This window comes from Halyomorpha halys, unplaced genomic scaffold, assembly GCF_000696795.3.
Source record: "Halyomorpha halys isolate HHAL.00 unplaced genomic scaffold, Hhal_1.1 Scaffold40.1, whole genome shotgun sequence".
Classification (NCBI taxonomy): Eukaryota; Metazoa; Arthropoda; class Insecta; order Hemiptera; family Pentatomidae; genus Halyomorpha; species Halyomorpha halys.
Genome location: NW_027106400.1, coordinates 525,900 through 537,221, shown reverse-complemented (window position 1 = coordinate 537,221; position 11,322 = coordinate 525,900). Strand labels below are relative to the sequence as shown.

The window sequence follows — 11,322 nt, the reverse complement described above, 5'->3', positions numbered from 1 at the left end:
AAAATATTACGTTGTAATGTTATTATTTTTAAACTGTTATTATTAAAATATTATTTTTTTAATTTGGTAAAATAATAAACTTAAAATAATACGTAGTTGCCTTTGATGTGATGAATGTTTATTTAGTTTCTTTCAATGAGACCATTATATACAATATAGAATGGCATCATTACGTCACTCTTATTTCTGTTTATAATAACTCAACTGAAAATACACGTACAATATTATAAACTATGTGAGATAAGGACCGTTTATGCTATGAGAGGGGTAATAAAGGTCATAAATTGTTTATTTGTTGACAGGAGGGGATGTTTGGTTATATTTCACAGGGGATTGGTTCATTAATGCTATTAACGGTTACCCTTTGCTATTTGAAAGATAATTATTTCTAAATGGGTTTTTTATACAGAACGTGTCAATGAATTATGTCTTTGTTCTTAATAATAAACCCTAGTATAGGATTGTATGAAGTAATAATTTGTTTGTCTCTAATTCCAGAAATTGTATCGAATTTTAGCCTTCTCATTTCTGCAGTAAAAGTGACTTTGTATTATTGCAGAAAGTAAAATAAATCCTCGGAATCGAAAAATTCAATTCGGGTTTTTGTTTCAATCGCCAAGTTTAATTTATAAACAAAGTTTTCTACGTTTCGACTTGAGGAACACTAAATTTCGAAAATGTATAATTATATAGTGGGAGTGGGTAGCATTGGTAAGGCACTGTGCTACTTACTCTAAGAACCTGGATTCGAATCTGGTTGTGGCAAATAATTATTTTCTGTTTCACTGTTGCCATGAGCCAGTCCTGTGGATTCGGGAGCAACTCAGCATCATAATGTGGGAAGCCTCAAATTGGGTCAAAACCTGACGGTCTAGGGTGATTCTGAATAAATCACCTCCTTGCACAACCGTGTGTCTAGTAACAGTACTTCCTTACACCCTTCATGTGTTGTAGTGGCACAGATTTAATTAAGATAATTATATGACCTTAAAAATGTTTACAATTGATATATAACTTCTTGTTACTATTTTGTATTTCTATATCAATTTCATATTATTATTTAATTTTTGTAATATAATTCTAAATTAATTCCAAAAATTTTGATATGTTATTTATTAAATTTGGTAAGTCCAAATTCTAAATGCTAAAGATGTGAGTGAATAATTTACAATTTTTTATATTATATATGTTTGATATTTTTTTAAGTATTCCTGTCTAAAAATTATTTATTGTTATTTTAGTTCAACAAAATATTGTTGAAGTGATAAAAATTAAAATTGTGATATTTATATTTGTAATAATATTTATATTAGTTCAAATGTCTATGTTAGGACTCGATTTAAAAATTTTTTGGTCTCAATGTAGAATTTTATTAGGAAAGTTGGATAACAATGAGATGTTAGTCACATATCAATAGTAAATAATTTTTAAGTAACGATGTCATATAATCATATAATTTTGAATTTTTAGTATTCTTAAAATAACATTTCAGCTGATACGCAAAACATTTTGTTTCTAAATTAAGATATTTTCTCCTATGAATTAAACAAATTTACACTCACTTAAAATAAATTTCATACATAAATTAGGTTTTATTTCTGTTGATTTGTTTGTTATTAATATGATTTGTATGTTGAGAAGTTCTATTTTGTCACATTTAAAAAAAATACATAAAATATTTTTAAAATTAATTAGAATTATAGAAGCTAACCTTTAAGTGGAATTAGGAATTTTTCACTGCCAAAATAATATCAATTATTGTTATGTATTTTGTTTTTGCGAATTCACTCCAATACCAAATACTGTTCATCTGATAAATGCATTTTTATATTGATGACGATACGGTACAAAATGATTTTATCGAATTTCTATCCATTTTAGTTTGCATATGCCCAGTTTAAATTTATTATTATTTTTTTTAGGTTGTTACGTATTCACATTTTCGCGTACTGTCTTGCAGAGTACTGCTATTTCGAATGCGTTTAGAGTCATACATCAGTGTTATAAGCTAGTATCTATCGATATTAATTGCTTCCGATTGGTGAACCACATCGATAGATCGATATCTTGACTGATTATGCGAAACCTCAATCAAGAGAACCGGGCGGGGCTTGTCTAAATATTTGTATTGGAAGATGGTTTGCCTACGCTGTTCTACTGCATTCCTACAAAACTCTAACATTCTATATTATAACGTTATTATATTTTTTAATAATTTATTACTTATATCTTAGCATTTTCTTTGAAATAAATTATTAAAGTAAGTAATATTATTATTAAAAAATCCATTGTTCAGGAATGGAATTTAGCTTTTCAATTCTTTAAGCTGTTGACGTCTGCGGAATCCTCAGGATGTCGCCTTGACACCGAAATTCTTTTGGTTTTTCTCAGTCGTATTCTTCTCCATTCTTGAATTCTTAAAATTAATTACATGTTCTTTTTTTAAATATTGGTATTATTAACTGAAAAAAATATTAATATCTCGTATAGTTCAGAATTTTTATATGCCAAAATCACCAGAATGTTTGTGATAGATTTTTAAGAAATCTTTACCTGTAAAATATTTTTTTTTTTTTTTTAAATTATTGGCGATAGAATTGTGAATGTTTAAGAGTCAAGAAACTGAACCATCATTGCTTTAAATTAAGGTTAAATAATAAATTAATTTACGTTGTACCAAAATATTGGAATTTCCATGGAAAGATCAAGTATTTTAGAGCTGAGTTTTATTTTAAGATGATACGGTACTTATACTAGGAGTTATATTAGGATTTAACCTTCCAATATTTGTGCTTTCTCAAAGATATTATACAGGTCAGTCAGTCGACACTAAGTTGTCTTACACCATTTCATAAAATTATTAAATATAATCTGATAGAGAACTGGTTAAAACAATATCGGGAGAATCCCACCGGGCATTTATATAAAAATATATTTCATTGTATAATTTTTAAACCGTCGTTCTCATAACCAAACATAAGGAAAGAAATATGAAAACTATATTTGATCTAGGACGAATAATGGAACTTGCTATAGACCTGCACAAAATAGGCATAACTGAAATGTTAGCGGTAACAAGACCCTTAACCATACAAAAAACAACGAGAAATATTTTTTAAAAATCTAGATACAAATCAAAATATTATTTATTGCTGTATATTAAAATTAAAAACCTGGAATCCTTACACCAGACTGAAAAGGGAGGAAACTCCACGTCGATTTCGACTATTACAGCACTTACTAGACAAACGGTCTAAACTTCCAACACATTACAAAAGACTGATCTACATGACTGTAATAAGGCCAATCTGGACATATGGAGTTGAGCTTTGGGGCTCCACTAAACCTTCGAATTCCTCTCGTATTCAATCCTTAGTTTGTATACTTTGTTACTAATAAAATCATACATAAAGACCTTAATGTTTCCTATGTAACCGATCTAGCCCGAACCAGATATCACTCCTTGCATTTATAAACTCTCTAACCACTCAAACCCCCTAGTTTCTAATCTTGTCTCCTCTTCCATTCCTGACAATCCTCCGAGGTCCCTGAAAAGAAGATGGCCACGAGACCAGCTAATGTAAAATGTCATTAGAGTGCTACCAATGGGTAGTTTCTCTACACGCTTGTAACATTCCAATTTAATTTAGATCAGATTTATTAAATGTATTATAATGTACAGTTGTAAATAGCAATAAATAAATGACTATGCAAAAATATGTTAAATCTATTAATGATTGAAATATTTAAACAAAACTTTATAACAGACATAGTTATAGCATAGTATATTAGTAAATCACACATAATAAACTAAATAAATAATAGTATTCTAAATATATACATATACATATATATATATGTGATGTTATTGTTTACGAAAATGTACGGTGAAAGTACAGACTATAGCCTCCGTTTGAAAAGCGTGCGAAGGATTAATTGATACAAAGTATCAATAATCATTGTTATTGTTATCAATAAGCAATAAATACCAAACATGGATTTAAGTTATCGAAAACATTCGAAAGACTCACAGTTTTAGTTTTCTCTAAGGGATCGTGTAAATTATTTGTACATTTTTACTATAAATGTGTTCCAACAATCGCTTCGGACTGTCTTGAACTCTATGGATCATGCAGAGAACAGATTTTGAGAGGCGGAACCCTGTACTACGTTCTAATTTTTGGATATATAATCGTATAAATTTATTTAAAATATATTTATATTTGGTTCAGGGTGGTGACTTATTACTTAAAGCTACTCTTGAAATTTTAAACTGAAACATTTATAATCGTTATATATATTATATATATCGTTATAGATATTTTCAATATCTCTGATGATGGTTTTTATCCGAAACAGTGTTATTTTAAAGGAAAATACACACTTGATTGAATATACACACAGTTTTTCTATTATGGCGATTTATCCCTTGTTGTATCTCCACCCGAACTTTGAATGTATAATTAGACAGTATTTAGAGCATTTTGAGGGAAGAGGTTAAATAATCAAATGAGGTCACATCCGTACATCTAACGGTTAAAAATCAACATTTTGCCAAAAATCATGAAAAACCTCTATTCCTATGAAGGTAAAGATCATAAACTACTTTATCGTCCATTAAACTAACTTTAATTTGAGTGTTAATAGACATCTGTACGTCTTATGGTGACTGAGATGTATTTTTTAAAAATCAAAACTTTTATTCGAACAACTAAAAATTAAATATTTTGTTAATTTATTTAGTCAAATATTATCAAAACCTCTATTCCTACAAAGGTGAAGATCATAAACTACTTTATCGTCCATTAAACTAGCTTTAATTTGAGTGCTAATAGACATCTGTACGTATTATGGTTCCTGAGATGTGTTTTTTAAAAATCAAAACTTTCATTCGAACAACTAAAAATAAACTTTTTGTTAATTTATTTAGTTAAATATTATAAAAACCTCTATTTCTACAAAGGTAAAGATCATAAACTACTTTATCGTCCATTAAACTAGCTTTAATTTGAGTGCTAATTGACATCTGTACGTCTTATGGTTCCTGAAATGTATTTTTTTTAAATCAAAACTTTTATTCGAACACCTAAAAATTAAATATTTTGTTAATTTATTTAGTTAAATATCATAAAAACTACTAATACAAAGATATACGTCATAGAGTACTTTATAGTGCATTAAACTAGCTTTAATTTGAGTGCTAATAGACATCTGTACGTCTTATGGTTCCTGAAATGTATTTTTTAAAAATCAAAACTTTTATTCGAACCACTAAAAATTAAATATTTTGTTAATTTATTTAGTTAAATATCATAAAAACCTCTATTCCTAAAATGGTAAAGATCATAAACTACTTTATCGTCCATTAAACTATTTTTAATTTGAGTGCTAATAGACATCTGTACGTATTATGGTTTCTGAAATGTATTTTAAAAAAATCAAAACCTTTATTCGAACAACTTAAAATAAACATTTTGTTAATTTATTATGTTAAATATCATAAAAACTTCTACTCCTACTAAGATATACGCCATAGAGTACTTTATAGTCCATTAAACTAGCTTTAATTTGAGTGCTAATAGACATCTGTACGTATTATGATTTCTGAGATATTGATTTCCCACAATAAATTTGCTAATTACTGATTTTTCAGTAACATTTTACAATTAAAAAAGCTATATCTCGGGAACAATTTAACGAAAATAGCTCTCTTAGGGCTCTTATTTTAGAAAATTATCTGTACTTTAAATTATGTTTCATTAGGTTTTCTAGTGTTGGTAGTTTCGAAAATATGGAACTCCAAATGAAAATTTTTTTTTAACGTTTTGAAACAGCCTCCATTTTGAATTCCTCCCAACTATAGTTAGTAGACTCATCAATTTTGACTAGTACTTATTCATAGTTTTTAATTAAAGTAATAAAAAATTGGGGTGAAATAAATGACTTTTTGCTCTTCTTGTACTCTTGTACTAATTATAGACGATTATAGTAGTATTACAATCTATATAATATATTATATTCTGCATAACTAAAGTAAAATATTTTATAGTGATATTTAGTTATTATAGTAATATTATTATAGTCCCGACAGTAGAGACACACTGGACGATAGCCCAGAAGAGCTAGAGTATGGCGGCCCGGGAGTATCGATTCATCCACACCCTGCCTGTTTTGACCTAGAGAATGTTCCGGCTTTTCCACACTTTCTTGGGAGCCTTTCCCCGCTTTTCCCTTTTCCCTCTAGTTCTTGTTTTCCTATGAGTCAGTCCTTGTAAACACAGCAGTTCGATAGTTCATCCACTTCGTTCCCTTTTTATTATACCTACTTTACATTCATAAATTCAACAAGGAATACAGAAATAAAAATATATTCGTTGAATTATAAAGCATTATCAACGGAATTAATTGAATTATTATTATATATAAAACAATATAATATTACTAATTCCAATATGAAATAAAATTAACTGAATATTTTTCTTTATGCTAATTCACGATTTCACGTAATTGGACCAATTTTTGAATTAATTTAATTAATACCTGCACCTTACATTTTTTTTCTCTTCAAAGGATCTCTTAAAAACTAAATTTTTATATTTCATATGAAGCATATTTCTATGTTATGATAATTAAAAGAAAAAAAGATGGCCTCGAGACCTTCTAACTTAAAAATGTTATTTGAGTGCTACCAATAATTAGTTCCTCTACTGTATCATACCATTATGATCCTACAACAAATTTACAACATGTATTATTATGTAAATACAGTTGTAAATTTTAATAAATATTTTTTTTTTCATTTAATATGTAAGATATTATGTTTAAGATGATTCGGTCAGTTTCCCTTTTATAGTTGGTACATATGACAAATACATGTATTTCATTTTGTATTTTATGTATTCTATTGTACATAGACTGTGGTGACGTTCTGTAAATGTGATATCTTTGGAACACGTACATTAAAAAAAACATTATATTTTGTCAGATGCGAAACTATTCAAGCATAACACCGACGTATTAGTTGAGGTGAATTTTTTTCCCTTAAAATCTTTTTAATTAAAAATCCCTTTTTTTTATATAAATATATTTTTAACGTTTCGGGATCTTTCTCTCATCACCTGTTTATCTATCACTCCAATCAAACTAATAAAATGGTTTCTTATTAAACTTTCTTAAAAACAAATATATTGTTCTGACAATATTAACTTATCATTAATATGATAAGTTAATACTTAATATGACCCATTTTATAACTAAAATTTTGTCAACATCTTGAATGATGTATTTTGTTTTGTATAACCTAACAATTCTTTTTAGGTTAACACTTGAATTCATTAAGGTTACATTCCATCTCTATCTTCATATCATTATCTAATGTTATATTACATTAAAATATATATTACGAAAAACTTCTTAGTAGTTAATCGTGAATAAAATATAATATTATAAAGAACTAACATAGAATGTAAATTTTAAAAATCAGTCTATCTTTCTAGGGACAGATCCTCATATTATTGCTAATTTCGATAGGATTTTTTAACTATTTTTAGTGTTAATGTAAAAGATATTGTTAAATTTCATTTCTTTAACGACTTATTCGCTTACTGAATTACTGAAATTTACGCTTGCTAATTACTGAAATCTTCAAGGTGTGGAAGGGAGTCTCAGGTTTTTATAATATTTTGCCGAAATCGAAAACTTAACGGTTTGACGATTATGTTGGAAAATGAGAGTTACAATTATTAGAGATTTTATATATATTTTTTTTATAAATGTAGAAATTAGAACGAATTATTTTTCTTCAATTAAATAAATCTAAATGATCGAACTAGAATTTTGTTTTTATATAATAGCAAACTTTCCTGTATTTTATGTATAGGAGCGAGCAATTTATATATTATGTAAATAGGCTTATTAGGTAAATTGACCAAAATAAAAAAAATTGTATCATTTTTATTCAAGTATTTAAATTAGTTTTAGTTAAATCATCAATGTTCATTTTCAATTTTTTATTAATTTGTAGTTTTGCACTAGATTATGAGGATGTAAAATCATTCCTTTCGAAAATATTAAATTATAATTTATTTAACTGTTGTTGGAAAAAAAAAATTAAAAATTGAACAAAAAAACAGGTCGAAAAAAGTCGCTTTTAGAATGCGATATCTCAAAGATCCCCAAAAAATTTGGAACCTTTATCGTATTCTAATATTATAAAATAATTATTGTAGACTTTTAATTATAAATTGATGTAATGTCATAAAAAATTTAATCCTAAAATATATTTTATACTACTTGTCATGACCTAAATAATTTTCACGATTTATAATGAAAAAATGTTGTATGTATTGTTATTAAGAACCTCGAGACATCTAGTTATTAAAAATTGATAATTTAGTTTTTCCCTGTCATGCCTATATGATATGATATAGTAATTTTTCCTTATAAGATAAAGATATGTCGAATGAGTCGTGTTTCTTTTATTAGACTCGAAAAATTAACGTTTTAGGTAATTTTTTATAATATAACTCCATGAACTATGGAAATATTTATTATTTTCTTCTATTTATAAAAATACATAATATTATATAATATAGAAAGAGAGCAGGGGCGGTGGCGGTGGTGGGGATGAGACAGTGGCGCTGCTCGCGGCGAACGGACCAACTGGTCAGTGATAAGGGTGCAGTGCCTCTGTTCGGATCTCTTGTGTAAGCTCTGCATGTGTCAAGTCAGAGTTCCTTATTATATTGTCGGTTCTTTAGCGACCGCGTCGAGTTATTATTGTTGTTGTTGTTGTTGCTATTGCCCATACCAGGCTGTGAGCTGAGGTGAGGTACGGCTCAACTTATAGAAGGGAGCCGCGATCTAAGGTATTTTCTCGCTTTAATATCCACTATAATATGTATCTGTATTATATATTCAATGTAATATTAAAAAATAATATATTATAAGCATATACGAACTTTACAGTGAGCTACGAAGTAGAGGCTTCGCCGGGTTCGGGAGGGGCTTCGACCGGCGTATATAAATGTCAGGCGTATTTATCAACACTCATCTCTTTATCGATTTTTACTAATCAATTTTATAATTAGTTCTATCTATAGTATATACTCATCTTTCTTTTTATATTATAATACATAATATTATATTACTATATCTCGACACCAAATATCGATAAGTTTCAATTATTAAAAAAAAAAAATGAAGAAAAAATCAAATATAATAAATGAAAATTCATTCCTAAAACTAAAGGAAGCATTATATTTTATAAATAGTTTTATGTTATCTCTATGGCGTAGCATTTGACAAGATACTTCTATCCTCCCGTCACGTTCTCATAACACATGTCATTGTGTAAGTGGAATATATTTTTTATCTCTGAGGAATTTTCTAATTACTGTCGAAAAATAATCTCCTTATGAAATTCATTTATACTTTTATGTGTGTCATATTCGTTTATTAATTCTGTGTGTATGCTGATGTAATATTTTTACATTTTTTTTTTTTTTATTAGTGATATATTATAAACGTTACAATTTCGATTGATTTTAGGCTAAATGTATATATTTCTAGACTGTATAGTTATAGTGAGAAATTTAATTTTTTTTTAAATTCTTGTTGTTATCGGTATAATAAAACATTTAAGAGTAATTAAAAATAAATTATATTGTAGTTAATGTTTACTCTTAGGAGTTTTATTACGACTCAACACGGCGGGATCATTGATTTTGTGGCCCAACTGCTTGGGAGTTCCAGTCACTGAAAAATGCCCTCTTGTTTCTAAACGTAACATTTTCCTGTAATGTATTCTCATTCTTGTTTGAATAAATAATGAAAAATATCTTTAATGTCCTTTTTATTTTATATTTTAATTCGAAATCTAAAAAAAATATGAAAAGAATTTAAAAATGTTTTAATCTCTCATTTATAAAAATGAATACTCGGAGATTTTTTGTTATCATTTTTTCTCTATAGAATTCTTAAACATTTTATCTTTTTATGATTAAATAATTAAATATAATTTTTATAAAATATTATATTTGCGTGAAAGAAACATAATACGTGTTACTGAGTGTAAGTGACTTGTATATAGTAATTTAAATTTTTAGTTCATGTTAACTAATGTATACTTAATATCACAAGCCACAATTGAATAAATATTTTTCTCTTTGGAATTGCGTCTGAATTCGTCGTAAGTAATATGGTTCCTTCCTTGATCGATAAAGCGCGAGATGTTACTCATTGGAAATTTTGTTAATAGTACGTAAAATACTAAATAAAAATATTAGATAGTTTTAAAAATAGAATGTAAGTAATAATATTAATCTTTTTTAAAATTAAAATTACTTATTCTTCGTACATATTTTGATAAATTTTTCATTGTTATTTTCGATCCATTACTTAAACATGGATGGAATTTGATCTGTGATACTATCGTATCTTTTGCGATAGTGTGATATGGTATCAGGTATCGAAAACATTTGGGTCAATCGCATTACAATCTGCAACTGAGAAATATAATTTAGAAAATTTTAATTTTTATAATAATTACAATTATTCCAATGCTTCTAATATTGTATGAAATATTTTCTTTAAATGGTGTGATTTGGTGGCAGACATTGGTTTTCTGAACCAAGTTATAATATTTTTTTCGATTCTTATTAACATTCGAGTATAAAAGTGTTGGGTATTTTAAAATTAATGTATCACTCATTCATAGTTAATGTTTCTGTATCAGACTGTTTTTTATATTTCCGTTCTTGAATCTTATCTTCCGTTTAAATTAAATTATTGATAAACGATTTTTTTTATGTTACTAATTTCTGAGTAGATTATTATTTTATAGAATAATAAGCCTTTTATTATTTTTTTTATTGATATTGTTCTTTCACGTGCGTATATATTATCCTTTACGCTGTGATACGATCAGTACAAGTCCCAAACTACAATTTTTATAATATTTAATTTATTTTTTAAATCAATAATTCATTCTAGGGATATATTGACTCAATCATATTTCTGTTGGATACCCATTTTACAGAATTTATTGTCGAATAGATTTTTATTTTTTTTGTAAATGTTATAAAGATCTGTTGAGAGCTCAAGCCACGATATAGAGTATACAGTAAGGTGAAGTATTGCCATCGTGAAAAGTATCGAAATCGAGTTTTCGACGCAATATAAACATTACACGTTTTAAAGCCCACCTAAGAACTGAGTCTCGTATAACGTATTATATGTGTGTGTGTAAGTAAACAGCTCAAAAACAAAAATTTATACCAAAGTCAACTAACGCATGTAAGGTAGAATAGATGTCTTGTATAA

The 11,322-nt window shown here is 27.3% G+C and overlaps 1 protein-coding gene and 1 long non-coding RNA gene across 8 annotated transcripts in view; both read left to right on the top strand.

Annotated features, from left to right (window-relative positions):
* The window catches only part of spen (split ends), a 415,150-nt gene that overhangs the window by 230,339 nt on the left and 173,489 nt on the right, over positions 1 to 11,322 (top strand). The window lies entirely within an intron of this gene.
* LOC136795129 (uncharacterized) overlaps positions 8,661 to 11,322 on the top strand; it is a 62,999-nt gene continuing 60,337 nt past the window's right edge. Inside the window, exon 1 of the long non-coding RNA XR_010842679.1 lies at positions 8,661 to 8,867. This is a non-coding gene — a long non-coding RNA (uncharacterized lncRNA). The remainder of the gene's footprint in view (positions 8,868 to 11,322) is intronic.